The sequence below is a fragment of the Oryctolagus cuniculus genome, chromosome 5 (assembly GCF_964237555.1).
Source record: "Oryctolagus cuniculus chromosome 5, mOryCun1.1, whole genome shotgun sequence".
Taxonomy (NCBI): Eukaryota; Metazoa; Chordata; class Mammalia; order Lagomorpha; family Leporidae; genus Oryctolagus; species Oryctolagus cuniculus.
In genome coordinates this window covers 20,181,743-20,196,145 of record NC_091436.1, presented here as the reverse complement: position 1 = coordinate 20,196,145, position 14,403 = coordinate 20,181,743, and the positions used below count along the sequence as shown (strand labels likewise).

General features: G+C 40.7%; 1 protein-coding gene and 1 long non-coding RNA gene across 2 annotated transcripts in view; both read left to right on the top strand.

Annotated features, from left to right (window-relative positions):
- Window positions 1-14,403, top strand: part of SAMD5 (sterile alpha motif domain containing 5) — a 477,984-nt gene that overhangs the window by 313,549 nt on the left and 150,032 nt on the right. The gene's annotated exons all lie outside the window — the stretch shown is intronic.
- The window catches only part of LOC127493124 (uncharacterized), a 78,658-nt gene that overhangs the window by 21,021 nt on the left and 43,234 nt on the right, over window positions 1-14,403 (top strand). The window contains exon 1 of the long non-coding RNA XR_011388461.1: window positions 1-14,403. This exon is cut by the window's left edge and continues 21,021 nt beyond it. This is a non-coding gene — a long non-coding RNA (uncharacterized lncRNA).

Sequence of the window (14,403 nt, the reverse complement as noted above, 5' to 3'; positions counted from 1 at the left end):
CCCTTTCTGTGCCTCTAAAATAAATTAAAAAAAATTGCAAGTTAGGGGTCAGCATTGTGGTATAGCAATTGAAACCACCCCCTACACCACAGGCATCCCATATGAGCACCACCAGTTCATATCCTGGCTGCTTCACTTCTGATCCAGTTCCCTGATAATGAGCTAGGGAAAAAATGGCAAAAGATAGCCCAAGTGTTTGGGCCCCTGCCACTAACATGGGAGACAGTGAATAATCTTCTGACTCTTAGCTACAGCCTGACCCAGTGCTAGCTGCTGTAGCCATCTGGGAAGTGAACCAGCAGGTGAAAGATCTCTCTCTCTCTCTCTCTCTCTCTCTCTCCATCTATCTCTCTCTTTCTCTCCCCACCCCATCTCTCATTCTACCTCTGTAATTCTGAGTTTTAAAATAAAGAAATAAATCTTTAAAACAAATTTTTAAATTAAAACAACACAAGACCTATACCAGGATATAAGTCTTTAAGATAAGTACCATTGTCATTTGGCCTATGAGAAAAGTGAGACCCAGAAATGTCACAAAAGTCTTAAGGTCACAGAATAAGTTACACAGCTGAAATATTCTGCAGTCTGACTCCAATGCCTGTGTCTTGAGGCAGCTTTAGCCAAAAGAAGCTCTGAGTGATTTGCTCTGTTGAGTTTCAGGAATATAGTTCATATTTTCTTCTTAAAGTAACTGTAGACATTTTGCTCTAGCCCTTGGGGACAGCTACAGTTTTCCATGTTTTTTTAAGAAAAAAATTACAGAAGTAACTCTTTGATCTCAATACTAGTAATCTCCAAGGGGGAGCTTAAGGTTGGAGACCCATGTCTAAATTTTAATTGTGATAGCTATGAGACTTTAAATTTCTCATATGTCTTTTATTTCTAAACCATTTTGCTAAATTACTATTTCCTTGTTGATCTTGGTCACGTCTGAAATCCTACAAAGAGAAATTACACGCCCACCTGTGTTGTTTGCACTATCATTCTTTATGGTTAAGACTCTCACGTAGGTCATATTTTTCAGGGTCAAACCAACTGGGAGTGATTTTTTAAGACTATAAATAATTAACCTATACTTTTATGAAGCCTTCACAAAGATGTCTACAGTTGTGTCAGTCACAGGGCCCAATAGGAAACATTATTATGCCATATATTTTTTCTCCAAAAACTCAAATATGTCCTTCAAATATGTCCTGTTCTTTGTCATGCTTGAAAAGAAGCATCTAGGGTTTTGTCTTCTTACTAAATGTATGTGTGTATTTGAATGCAACAGTATAAATATTTTAAAATGTAATATATGAGTATATTCTTATATATCCAAGTGCAATCTCTGTATCCCTTTGGACAGATGCTAATGAGATGATAAATATTAACACACTTTGCAAGTATACAACTTGGTTAAGTCTGTGTTTTTAGGCAAAAATACGTTCCTCTGCTACCACACCACACAGACTCAACATCTGTTTTAAAGTGTGTTAAAATCCAGCTACTCAATGTCAATTGGATCTGGCTTTACGGTTGCTTGCTTGATTATGGCTCTCACTGGGGGAGGAGAGCTTTCCGATAGCATCCAAACCTCCAGAGCACCATTCAAAACAGCTGGTATTCTATATATTACATAATTATGAAGCACACAGTGTAGTTTAGAATACTTAAGAGGCACTAGGGGCTCACTTCTCAAAATATTTACAGCCTTTTATTCTCCTAAAAACAATAATTTGCATGCCTAAAATGATTTGTGTACCTTTGCCATGCAAATTTCCTTTGGCCTCTTTTTTTCTAGTCATCAGTACTCTGAAAATATCCATGTTAAACAGTGGGTAGACCAGAGGGAGATGGAGTTGGCAAGAAAGGGAGTCTTCCACATTTCCCCAAATTTTGAGTATTGTGAGGGAAATGAGAGAAATCCTGGAATGAGGTTGATCTGAGCGAGGGATCCCTACTAAGGACAAACAGAACGTCTGGGCAGAGGCTCTGCAGCAGGTGCTGGGCTGCGCGTTGAAAGCCACAGTCAGGGGCTGAGTGCTTGTCCACAAGGCCAGCTCGGGTGACTGTTGATGATACAGAAGAACATTAAGGAAATTATTTGGGACACCCAGACCCTGCGTTGAAGCTGTCAGGCAAGACTTCTTGCCCTGGTTGTTAACAGTGCCCATTCTAAGAGCTCAGGGACACTGACTGTGCATTGGGCTCCCCGGTCTACTTCTGCCCTTCCAATCTGTGTTCACCCTTGGGGATCTCATTCAGTCACTCATTCACTCAATAAATGTGAGTTGGCCTACTGTGTGACAGGTGCTATTGGGAACAACAGGAATATGAAAATAAACAGTATAGTATAATCTGTTAGGCAGGAAGAAAGACAAAATCTGATCAGTGTACCCAGGAGGCTGTGGCATGTAGTCAAAGTGAGTACCATCATGTGTCAGCCACCACGGAGACATGTTCATAAAAATAAGTGATTAGCTGATGTCTTCACTGTGCAGACATCAAAAAGTGTACTTAAGAAACCCTCATGGTATCAGCCAATCACTCAATGACCACAAGGCCTCTTGATGCAATCAAGAGATGCAGTAAACAAGAGACACAAGTGGCTGCTGCCAGGATAAACCAGCACACTTTGTTTGTTTAATAAGTAGAAGTAGTGCAGCCCAATGATAAAAAGTCTAGTATAGTAAATACCAGCAGCATAGTCATTTGTTACCCTTACCAGATATTCTGCACTGCACATATGGTATGTGCCATACTTTTACACGACTGGAATGCAGTTGGCGTGTTTACTTAACGTGTCATGCTGTGATGTCACAGCAGCCATGACATCACCAGGCCACAGGACCCTTTCATCCCCATTACAATGTTACGGAGCCGCTGTGATATTTACAGCCCATCGCTGATGGAAACGTCATCGTGTGGCTCATGACTATAGGAACAGTGGAGGCACCCAGGAGGCAGTGTTCCGTTTTCTCTCAAGTAGCCAACGAGGTCAGGAAGGGCTTTGCAACAGAGGCGATGCCTGAGGTGGACATCGGAGGGAAAACTATTCCAGATAGGAGTTAGAGGTGGGAGAGGCATGGGAGGGTTTTGAGAGAGGAGAGTGGGAATGACATGCTCTAATGTTTGTTCAGTAGCTTCAGTCTTCAACAGAGCATGCTGGAGCTCTCCTACACTGTCTTACTTCTGTGGCGTGCACTGTGTCTGCTAGGGATGAGAGGCTGGGTCCTTGTACTCACTGCAAGCTTCCAGGTGGGAGAGGGAAGAGGAAGAAGGGTTGGAGCATGGGCAGGGGAGAGGGAAGCATCAGTATGTTCCCAAATCTTTATTATGAAATAAACAAAACTTGTATAACTTAAAAATTTTTTTAAAAAAGAGAAAGCTTCCAGATGGTAGCATTGCCATTTTGATCCTTTGGGGTGCTTTCCAGGGGTCAAGTTAGGTTGAATATCCTGGACATCATTAAGTCATCACGTAATTTATCCCCCAAATAGAATTAGAATCCATGGCAGAGCATTTAATCTGGTGTCAATTGCCTTCCAAAAGAGATGATTTTAAAAATGAGGATACGGGGCCGGTACTGTGGCACAGTAAGTTAAGCCTCTGCCTGTGGCACTGGCATCCCATATGGACAGCGGTTCTAGTCCCAGCTGCCCCACTTCTGGTCCAGCTCTCTGCTATGGCTTGGAAAAACAGCAGAATATGGCCCAGGTTCTTGGGCCCCTGCACCCGTATGGAAGGCCTGGAGGAAACTCCTGGCTCCTGGCTTCAGATCGGCACAGCTCCAGCCATTGTGGTCATTTAGGGAATGAACCAGCCGATGGAAGGCCTTTCTCTCTGTCTCTCCATCTCACTGTCTGTAAATCTACCTCTCAAATAAATAAATAAAATCTTTAAAAAAATGTGAAAAAGGAATGAATCTCTGGACTGACTGGTAAGCTTAATCAATACTTTGATTAAATATATATGTGTATGTTAATGTATACATCTATATTAAAACAGACATACAAAAAGCATATTGTATAATATCACTTCTATGTGTGATAGAAAAAAGAGCGAGGTCAAATATACAGAGATGGAGAGTAAAACAGCAGATACCGGAGTAGAGAGAGTGAGGATTGCGGGGAGGGGAATGGGTGGTATAAATCAAATGATACCAAGTAGCAGATATGCAGAAAGAGTAAGTCTAGAGATCTAATGTACAACACCCGGGCTCTATTAACAAAGCTGTATTGTGTCAGGGTTAATTGTTAAATTAGTGGATTTTAGCTGCTCTTGTCACACCCAAAAAGTAATCTGCAACATGATACACATGTTAATTTGCTTCATTGCAGCAATCAAGTTACTTTCTATATGTGTCTCAAACCATTTCATAAACCTTAGATAAATACAAATTCATTTCAAGAGGTAGTAATTAATATTAATCCACAGAATATATATTGAGTATAAAATATTGGGTATACAAGCACTACTTGCTTCACATTATCACATAAAAAGGCAAGAGAGTAGGCCAAAGCCTTAGTGATGGTAGTTTTGTACAGAGTATTACAAAATACAATAATTGATGTTTTGTGGTTTCTGGGCATTTACAGAACTATGTGCAATGAATCTATATTCATTTTATAAATGGAAAATATTTCTTTTCTCCTGTAAGGAATAAGCAAAGGCCTCCCTTAGGAAAGAACATTAGGGAAACTGTTAATCGTCTCTACAAATCTTCTGTGATTGGGCTGGCTTCAAACCATGCACTGAACATGAAAATAGTTGCTGGGGCCGGTGCCGTGGCTCACTTGGTTAATCCTTCATCAGCAGTTCCGGCATCCCTTATGGGCGCCGGGTTCTAGTCCCGGTTGCTCTTCTTCGAGTCCAGCTCTCTGCTGTGAGCCGGGAAGGCAGTGGAGGATGGCCCAGATCCTTGGGCCCTTGCACCCACATGGGAGACCCAGAAGAGACTCCTGGCTCCTGGCTTCGGATTAGCGTAGTAGCTCTGGCCGTTGTGGCCATTTGGAGAGTGAACCAATGGAAGGCTTTTCTTTCTGTCTTTCTCACTGCCTGTAACTCTACTTGTCAAATAAATAAATAAAAAAAAGAGAATAGTTGCTGATCATTCATTCAGCAGCAAGAAGAGCACACGCTATGTGCTTATACCAAGATATGAAAGATAAATTTATCCATGACCTCAAAGGACTTCTAGTGTAGTTCAGAAAAAGACATGTTGACAAAAACATGCAAAGACAACTTGTGGGTGGAATCAGGATGTCTAAGCAGGTTACAAAGCCAAAGGGTTAATTAAAGCAGAAACCTTGCCTTGCTCATCCTGAATTGCCTTTGGTGTGAGAGTCTCTGCTGCAGACTTCTCTTCTTTCGTCATCAATATCATTGTTAAATGTTCTCTTGAGTGCCATGAGCACTTTTGCCATGATGTTAGCTCGCTGAGAGCCACGTTAGGTCATGTTCCTGTGTATGTCCTCCACAATGCCTTTACACATCAAAGAAATTCAGTAATATCCACAAGACAGATGAATGGTCCAGTATCCTGTGAGGCTACACATACAGAAGTCATAGAAAGTAATTCATATCTGACTCAAACTGTATATTTTATAAATGTGACAACCACACAGTGGAGAAAAGTGCCTACATCTGATCTCTGCATGTATTGATTGGTTGATCAATGCTTCTTCCAGTTGCCATGTGGCAAAGGAAGAGGTTTATTCATAAAACTAGTGGCCCTTGAACGTGCACCATGGCATCCTTCCCTTAATAAACAATTTGATTTGCCAGCTAAGGTTACCTGTTATGCAAAGGGGAAAACATCACCCTTAGAAATACAGAAAGGCATAGACTTCTCAGTTGTTTGGTTTGCAAAAAAGTTGCTACCCAACAAACAGTTGCTTATGGAGTGTTTGGCTGAATGATGGCAGTCTCCACGGGAGCCTGCTTTTTATGTGTTGTCCAGGAACTGTGTGGGCTGCAGCATCCCTGCTCTCCGGCTGGAGCCCAGTGCACCTGGCGTGAGTGTTATCATTCAATTTTCACACAGCAAGAGTGACGGGAGCTAATTGTTCGGACCCTGTTTGTGTCCTTCCAACCCCACGCGGTTGACTGCTTCACATGATAATCTAAATGGCTCTTTGGAGTTCTAGTCATACATTTCTAAGCCTTTAACTAGCATGTGCCAGAAAGGTTGGTTCCATAGGGTGAAAATATATTTCAGTGAAAACTTCTGAAAGTTTCCTTTAGTAAAAACAATAGCATATTATCTCTGGAAAAAAAGCCACAATTATTTCTAATGCATATCACATTGAGGTGTATTGTGAAAGTGAATATGTTCGGTATATGTGAAAGTACACATGTGTCCACATGCTCTCACATGAGCACCTGTTTGATAGACTATGCCAAACCTTGATCTCTGAACACCTAGGAACTTGAATTCTAGAGACTTTTGATGGAAGGTGCTGTCATTTTCAATGTTATGGCATGGGACTCTTGAGGAATTAAGATGATGGTTTCTTCTATTAAAATAATGCTGAAAATTTTAGTATGCTGGGCAGAGGGGTGGGAGGAACCTTTAGGAAAAGATAGATATGCTCATTGTCTTCATCCTGGTGATGGTTTCACAGCATTTACACTTGTCAAAATTTAGCAGTTATTGTCTGGTGTTTGTTATTTCTGTAATAAAAAAAAATACAATATGATTGTGCCAGACTTGAAAGCCCCTGTATACATCTCTCATGAAAAGTTGTATAAATCAATTAACATGAGTGCCAATGTACTTAATCTGGCAAGTGTCTGTGTATATGATTCCTCCGACTGTCCAACACTCCTTCTAGGATATAGAGAAATGAAAAATAGTGACTGAGTTTGTGCTAAACATATATGTACCCATTCAACAACCAGGGAGGTCACACTGGCTTGGAGGTCTGTGGCCTGGGGAAATACAGCAAGGTGTTCCATCACTGATAAAGTTAGTAGCTGGGTTAGAATCTGAAAATCAGACTTAGTGACATTAAAAGGTTACAGTTAAGCCTTGCGACCCTTGCATCTATGGCCAACTGATGTCTTAATACATTTAAAGATTGCATTCACGCACCGTAATACATTTACCTGTAGCTGGCTCCGCAATTCATTGTTTTCTTGCTGCTCACCACAAGCAATGCAGACCAAACTGTAGGAATAGGGTAAAAGAGAGAGTTCACACACTTCAGGTGTATTTTAACAAAGGTAATCTCTTGTGTGTGAAGGAGCCTCCTAACAGGACCGAGAGAAAAGCCTAGAGTCACAAATCCCAGTCCCACCCTTCCCAACATGGGGAGCTACAACATAGCATCTTGTGTTGGTTCAGCCCTGGCCCTTGGAAAGGGGCTCCCCAGAACTGTACCTGTGGGGTCCAAGGCTGAGAGTTCAGGCAAAGATGGAGATGTGAAGAGGTTGGAATAAAAATATCTATGAGAAGAGGGCATGAGAAACAGCCAGCTCCATATGGAAGAGTCATGGTGGAGACTTTCTCTCCTTCCCACTTACTGCTACCCAGATAAGGAAAGAAAGGGGATCCGGAACATTGAAGGGGCAGGGCATGGGGAACGTGTGGGTAGGGCAAAATGGGCAGGAAGTTAGGAACTACCTGGTGTGCAGGGATTAAGATGGTCTCTGGAGCTACTCAGAGTAGGAAAGAATTCTTCTGATACTTGCAGTTGAAGAAATTAGGTACTCATATGAGAGCATTTCAGAAAGCTAAGAAAAACCAGAATTCAAAAATAAGTTTGTTTTGGTAAAAAAAAATGTGAAATCCATGCACAGTTTTTTACATGATATCTATGCACTTTCTGAAGATTCCTCATGTGCATGAATTCCAAAAACTTTTTGCACTGAGATAGACTTATCTTTTAATTCATTTTCCATGAACTTTTTAAAAAACCCTCATAGAGTTTTTCTATACTCCTTCCTTTACCTTATTCATTTCTTATTTTCCTTTCTGAAAAGTGTTTGTTTTGTTTCGAATTAGAATCAACAGTAGGAGGAGAGAGGATAACGTAGGAAGTATCACTATTCTATTTTATATATATACATATATATATATGAGAAATACATGGAATTTCTTCAACTTATAGAAATAAAATATTATTTTAAAAAACTTAAATTTAATAATGATCGTATCTGCTTTTCTGGCTATCTGAAAAGGAAAGCACAATTATTCTTTATAAGTTGGAATATCCTATTATAATTAACTTTAATCCCTACTAAATGAGCTTCAAGAAAATGGGCTTTTCTCAGTTCGATTTCATTTTTTGGTTTTAATGATTTGAGGTAGCTCCTGCTAATTTTTGTCAGTCATGAACAAATGCAAATGGTAATGAGGCTTTTGTGTATGTGTGTGAAATTCAAAATCCATCCCTAGTCTATTAACTCGGTAAAGAAAGTTACACCGTAGGAGTCCGTAGTAGACTGAACAAAAAGACTTCTATTGTACAAAACCAATTTCCATGTAATCAAGTTGGGCGACAGAGTGTTTGCTCTTGAATGATATTTGCGCGGCGTTCGTCTGCTCTGTGCACCGTGCCAGAGAGTTCTATCACTTAGCTGGTGTAAAGGTCACAGGCAAGAAATGCTTCCTGCGTGGCTCAACTGGAATTGCCAAGCTTCATAATAGCATCACTTTGTGGTCGCCTAAATTACTACTTTTGTCAAGCTGAAATCTGGTGAAACATGTGTCTGTTAAGTGATTTACTTGGAAAATAGCAAAAGATTTCTCAAATAAAAAAAGTACTTTATTTGGATGTTAGAACATGTCTCTTTTAATGTGCTGAGTTTTGTTGTAGTTACAGCTATCAGCAAATGCATTTTTCCATATTGTGTGACTAACTACATATTGTGTGAACATGGTAGAAACTTAGTAAATAAGAATTTTATAAATGAATGGATGAACAAATGAAAGAACCACATGTCTTTTAAGCAAAAGATGCAAGATAAAATGACTTAATCTTTCCATTCTTCTTCAGGGAGCTTGTTTTTATTTTTGTTTAAAAACACTTGTTTCTTCTACTTTTCATGTCATGCAGTAATGGACACGGTCTTGTGTGGATGTGAAATGTTAAATGTGGTTTGAGTGAGTGTCTTTTTGGGATTAGGAACACAACCTTGCAGTGTAGGCAGCAGTGTTCAGAGGATTTTATATCCTTAACAGCACTTTCATTCAGTGAAGAATCCCCAGGTCCTTCAAGTCCGTTCCCCTCCCCCAGGATTCTACAGAAGCCCCTGACCCGGGTTACAACCTGAGTGTCGTTAAGGGGGCGTGCACTCTCCTGGGATCATCCCAGCATCAAAGACAGGAGCCAAGCACTGCAGTTAAGAAATCGTCCCACACGGACACGCTGCAGGCTCCTGCCTGCTAAATCGATGCTGATGCAATTCTACAAGCCAGTAATCAGTTTGAGATCATGCTCGGCTGTGTTCTACAGCAGACAGATTGCAATTTTCACTGTAGTTTTCTAGTAAAACAGAAGATGATTGGGAAAGTTACCCTGTAGTATACTTGTTAATGGCTTGAGGGAAGGTATTACCTTTTCTCTGTTGGGTTGCTCCAAAATTGAAAGAGAGGACTTCTGTCTCTTGCTCTTGTAGACTCCAGTTGTTTCTTACACTCCCTTGTATCTTCCGTGGGTCTTCCCTCCCTCCTCCATTCCTAGGCAGCACGTTCTTCCAGAGGAAGGAAGATAGGGGCAGGGGTTTTACATCTCTCTCTGTTCCTGGGGTACTATATGCACATATTTACTTCTATACTCTCTATAAAGGAAGTTGAGGAAATTGGGGCAGCCAGGTCAGGACATGAATATAGTATCCCTGGCTACTGCCAGATGCTCCAGATTTCTCATGGCTGCGCCACCTCATGATATTTCAACTCTTTCCCCAGTTTTCTCTGCAAAGACTTTGGATCATTTTATTTGTGTGCCAGCTCTTGAGTATTTAAGAGTCAGCCAGCTGATGCAGAATGCTCAACTTCTCCTAGCATTTGCAAAATCAACTATCATGCCTCTCTGAGTGAATGAAAACCCTTGAACGTGACTTGACAGAGAATATTCTTTCATTTTTTTACATCTTTTTTAAAAAAAATTGTGTATTTGGAAATCACTTACATAGAGTGGGAAAGACAAAAAAGAGCTTCGTTCATCTGCTATTTCACTCCCCAAATGGCCACAACAGCCAGGGCTGGGCCAGGCGGAAGCCAAGAGCCTGGAACTCCATCTGGGTCACTTGCATGGGTGGCAGGGGTCCATGCACTTGGGCCATCTTCAGCTGCTCTCACAAGCACATTGGTAGGGAGCTGGATTGCAAGTGGAGCAGCTGTTACTCAGCTGGTGCCTGTGTGTGGGATGCTGGCATCACAGATAGCGGCTTAACCAACTGCAGCATGACACCAACCCTGAGCAGATTCTTAAATAGTTTGCACATTCCCTTGAATGTTGGACTTATTTGTATTTTGGCTCTGCTTTTCTTTGATTTGATGGAAATAATAAAGTTGTGGATTTTTAAATATAAGTGCATGTTTCTTTGGTAGATTTGTCAAAAACAATGCAAATATTTACCTACAATATGCACTTTGGAAGACTTTAAAGCCTCCTTTTTCTCCAAAGGTATAATATGCTCCTCGGCCAAAATTTTCCCAGAGCTCAAAACATTCCTAAAATTAAGAATAATTGGAGGGGCCAGTGCTGTGGCTCAGTGGTTTAATACCTGAAGCGCCAGCATCCCATATGGGCACTGGTTCGAGACTCAGCTGCTCCAGCTCTCTGCTATGACCTGGGAAAGCAGTAGAGGATTGCCCAAGTCCTTGGGTCCCTGCACCCATGTGGGAGACCTGGAAGAAGCTCCTGGCTCCTGGCTTTGGATTGGCGCAGCTCTGGCCATTGCGGCCAATTGGGAAGTAAACCAGTGGATAGAAGACCTCTCTCTCTCTGCCTCTCCTCTCTCTGTGTAACTCTGACTTTCAAATAAATAAATGAATCTTTAAAAAAAAAAAAAGAATAATTGGAATTGCTTGAACTTGTTGGTAGTTTAAATCTAGTAGCTTAGAACACAAGCAAAATATAAATTTCAAAATATAATCATAACTTTTTAGGGTTTAAATGCCAGCGTTAAAACTTGGGGTCTCATATCTGCATCCCTACCTTTAAAAAAATTAGGCACTCAAATAATTGAATTTGATGCTAAAGAGAAATAAATGAACATAGTCTGACTTCTAAATGCTATTTCTCTCTCTCTCCCACCCCACTGCCCCCCCACCCAGCCACGAGTGCTGTATTTCTTTTTTTTTTTTTTTTTTTTTAACAGGCAGAGTTAGAGAGAGAGAGAGAGAGAGAAAGGTCTTCCTTTTTCTGTTGGTTCACCCCCCAAGTGGCCACTATGACTGGCGCTGCAGCCAGCGCAGAAGCCAGGAGCCAGGTGCTTCTCCTGGTCTACCATGGGGTGCAGGGCCCGAGGACCTGGGCCATCCTCCACTGCACTCCTGGGCCATAGCAGAGAGCTGGACTGGAAGAGGGGCAACCGGGACAGAATCTGGCACCCCGACTGGGACTAGAACCCGGGGTGCCAGCGCCGCAGAAGGAGGATTAGCCTAGTGAGCCGTGGCGCCGGCAAGAGCCGCGGCGCCAGCCTGTGAATATTTCTTAGATAAGTTAATTTTTATGGACTTTGAACAAGATAGCAATAATAGCAGTAATAATTGACACTTCTACATTTATATATTTACAAAGAAACATAAATCTGGTATACTTTAATACGTGTCACCTCATTTGACACATACAAAACCCATGCGCATGGAAAGATGCTACCCTTGCCATTTGAAATTGACAGAGTTCAAGTTCACGGAAGAGGACTCAGTTACCAAAGCCTCTCAGTAGAGCAGGGCCCTTGGAAGGGAGTGCAGCCCACCCTCAGAGCCAGATTGAGCTCCTCCATGCTCTGAGCCTGGCCACCGTCACCTCAGGCACTTGTAAGTCCTTGACACTTCAGAATTGTCTTCCAGCTTTTAAATCCCGTGTCTTTAAGCTGCAGCTGCCATGAACGTTGTGATAAACTGCTCTGTCCTAAGAACATCATTCTAGTGTGTGCCATTTTGGAAACAGATTTGGTAACTGTGATTGCACTCTAATACTGCAAGTTTTCAGCTACTTTGATGGGGGTCAATGAGAAAATGTATGAAATTTGGCTTAAATTGTTTAGAAGATTCAGAGCTCAATATGCAAATATTTATAGGCATGCTAGTCTAAAAACACCTACTACAGGAAAAATAACTCACAAAACAGGAATTAGTCATTGCATTAAGAAATTATTTGCTTTTATGAAAAGGTCCCCAGGGACCCTTTATGGGCTCAGCTCTCCAGGTGCATTTAAATGTTTGACTGTAGATCATTAACCACTTGATGAAATCACTGGACGGAGGTGGAAAAACTGCTAAAGGTTTGAAGTAGAAAGCAATCAAAAAGATGGTGAGATGTATCTGAATGGGAAGTGTGAATATAAAATGTAGTGGGACAATTTCACCTGAGTGCTAGTTTTATATCTATTATTTTGTGAAAGACAATTGACAACCAAAGATTCTTTATCAGCCACATCGCTAACGCATTTCATCCATTCATTTAATGCTATTTATTGAACATCTACTCTGTTCTTTTCTCTGTGTAGAACCAGACATGGCCTCTGACCTCAAAGACCATGTACTCTGGTGTTTGCTAATTTTATTTTGACATTTTATGAGACTTTGAAGATGTGAAATGGTAATGAGTAAGAGAATTCTCCTTTTAGGACTTGGGGCCAGCATTTGGCACAGCAGTTAAGACATCACTTGGGAAGCACCCATCCCATATTACAGTGCCTTGAGTTCCAGCTCTACTTCTTATTCCAGCTTCCTACTGATGCACACCCTGGGAGCCAGCAGGTTATGGCTCAGGTACTTGCATCTCTACTACTTCATGGTAGACCCAGATTGGTATCCAGGCTCCTGGCTTCAGCCTCGCCCAGCCCTAACTATTTCAGGTATTGAGCATATGGGGAGTGAACCAGTGGGTTAGGTCTCTTTTTCTCTATATATAATTCTGCCTTTAAAATAAATAAAAATTAAAATAAATATATAAAAATGTAAATATATCCATGTGATAACATCTTTGCCTTACGTAGTATGTCTTCTTTATATTCTGAAAGATTATTGTAATGAATCATTATTATCTTCTGGATTATCTGTAGAAGATAAAGCGAAAGCTTTTCTTAATTTGGTTCATGGCATATTTATATGGATCTTTTGAGGCTCTAGAAATGGCAATTATCATAAATATCCCAACTGGCACATTATATTAGCGTGAGCTCTGTAACATAGATGAATCAACCTGACATTATTTTTTGGTGTTGTAGCTGTTTGGCCGCCGTAATAATGAGATCTGTTTCAGGTGGACAATGTGATGTTAATTTCCTTTGATAAGTTTGAGTGACTTAGTCTCATCAGTGAATAATGAGTTAAAGATAACATTTCAAATTTTAAAACTGCATAATTTTTGTGAAGATTGGTCTGCTTTATGAATTTATAGAAGAAAAAGTAATCTATTAATACTTTACATATGTTTACTTATTCATGTAGAAGTAGTGTTACAACTCTAAATTCTGTTTATATAAGCTATGCCTAGGAACTGATTTTAATTCACTTATTTTCACTGTGATTACAACTTTTAGTTGAGCAAATATTGAACTTTATTAATCCCACCTGTGTATCCTGCTGGGTAATAATATGTATTGGCACATGTATTTAAGATTCTTTAGACTTTGAACAAAAATGTTGCCATGGGAACCTGATTTCATAGCCCATAGTCCTTTGCAGAACTACACCTGCCTTATGGTAGAGGTTTCCATGGCAACATTTTTGTTCAGAGAACATAGAACTTGAACAGAATATGCCAGGAGTCTCTTTTAAATATGTGCATTGATAGTTGTGATATTACTGTAGTTAATGTGTGGATTAGAAATGCAGGTAGCCCCGTGTGGGCAACGTTGTCATTCTTCCTCGCAGTGAATAGGTTCCTGTGGAGATTACTAGTCACAATGCATTGGATTAGGAAATTAGAGCAATTTTTAGTCTCTTTTCCCTCTTTCCACCCTCACCTCATTTGACCCTCCTCCTAGAATGTAGTGAAATAATCCTCAATGACTAGCATTACCACAATGATCATTTGTGAAATGAAACACTGTGGGGAAAAGATGTGTAACTAATGTCTGGCCAAGCTCAGCAGGTTTTATTTTTAAAGGGCAGCTTCACTCTTGAGAATCGCTAATGCTACAGAATATTCTACTAATGGCTTGTCACCCTCCTCACATACACTTTATTTCCTCCAGAGAAGGTCGTGGGCTCCAACAACAGAGCATCATGCGCATGGG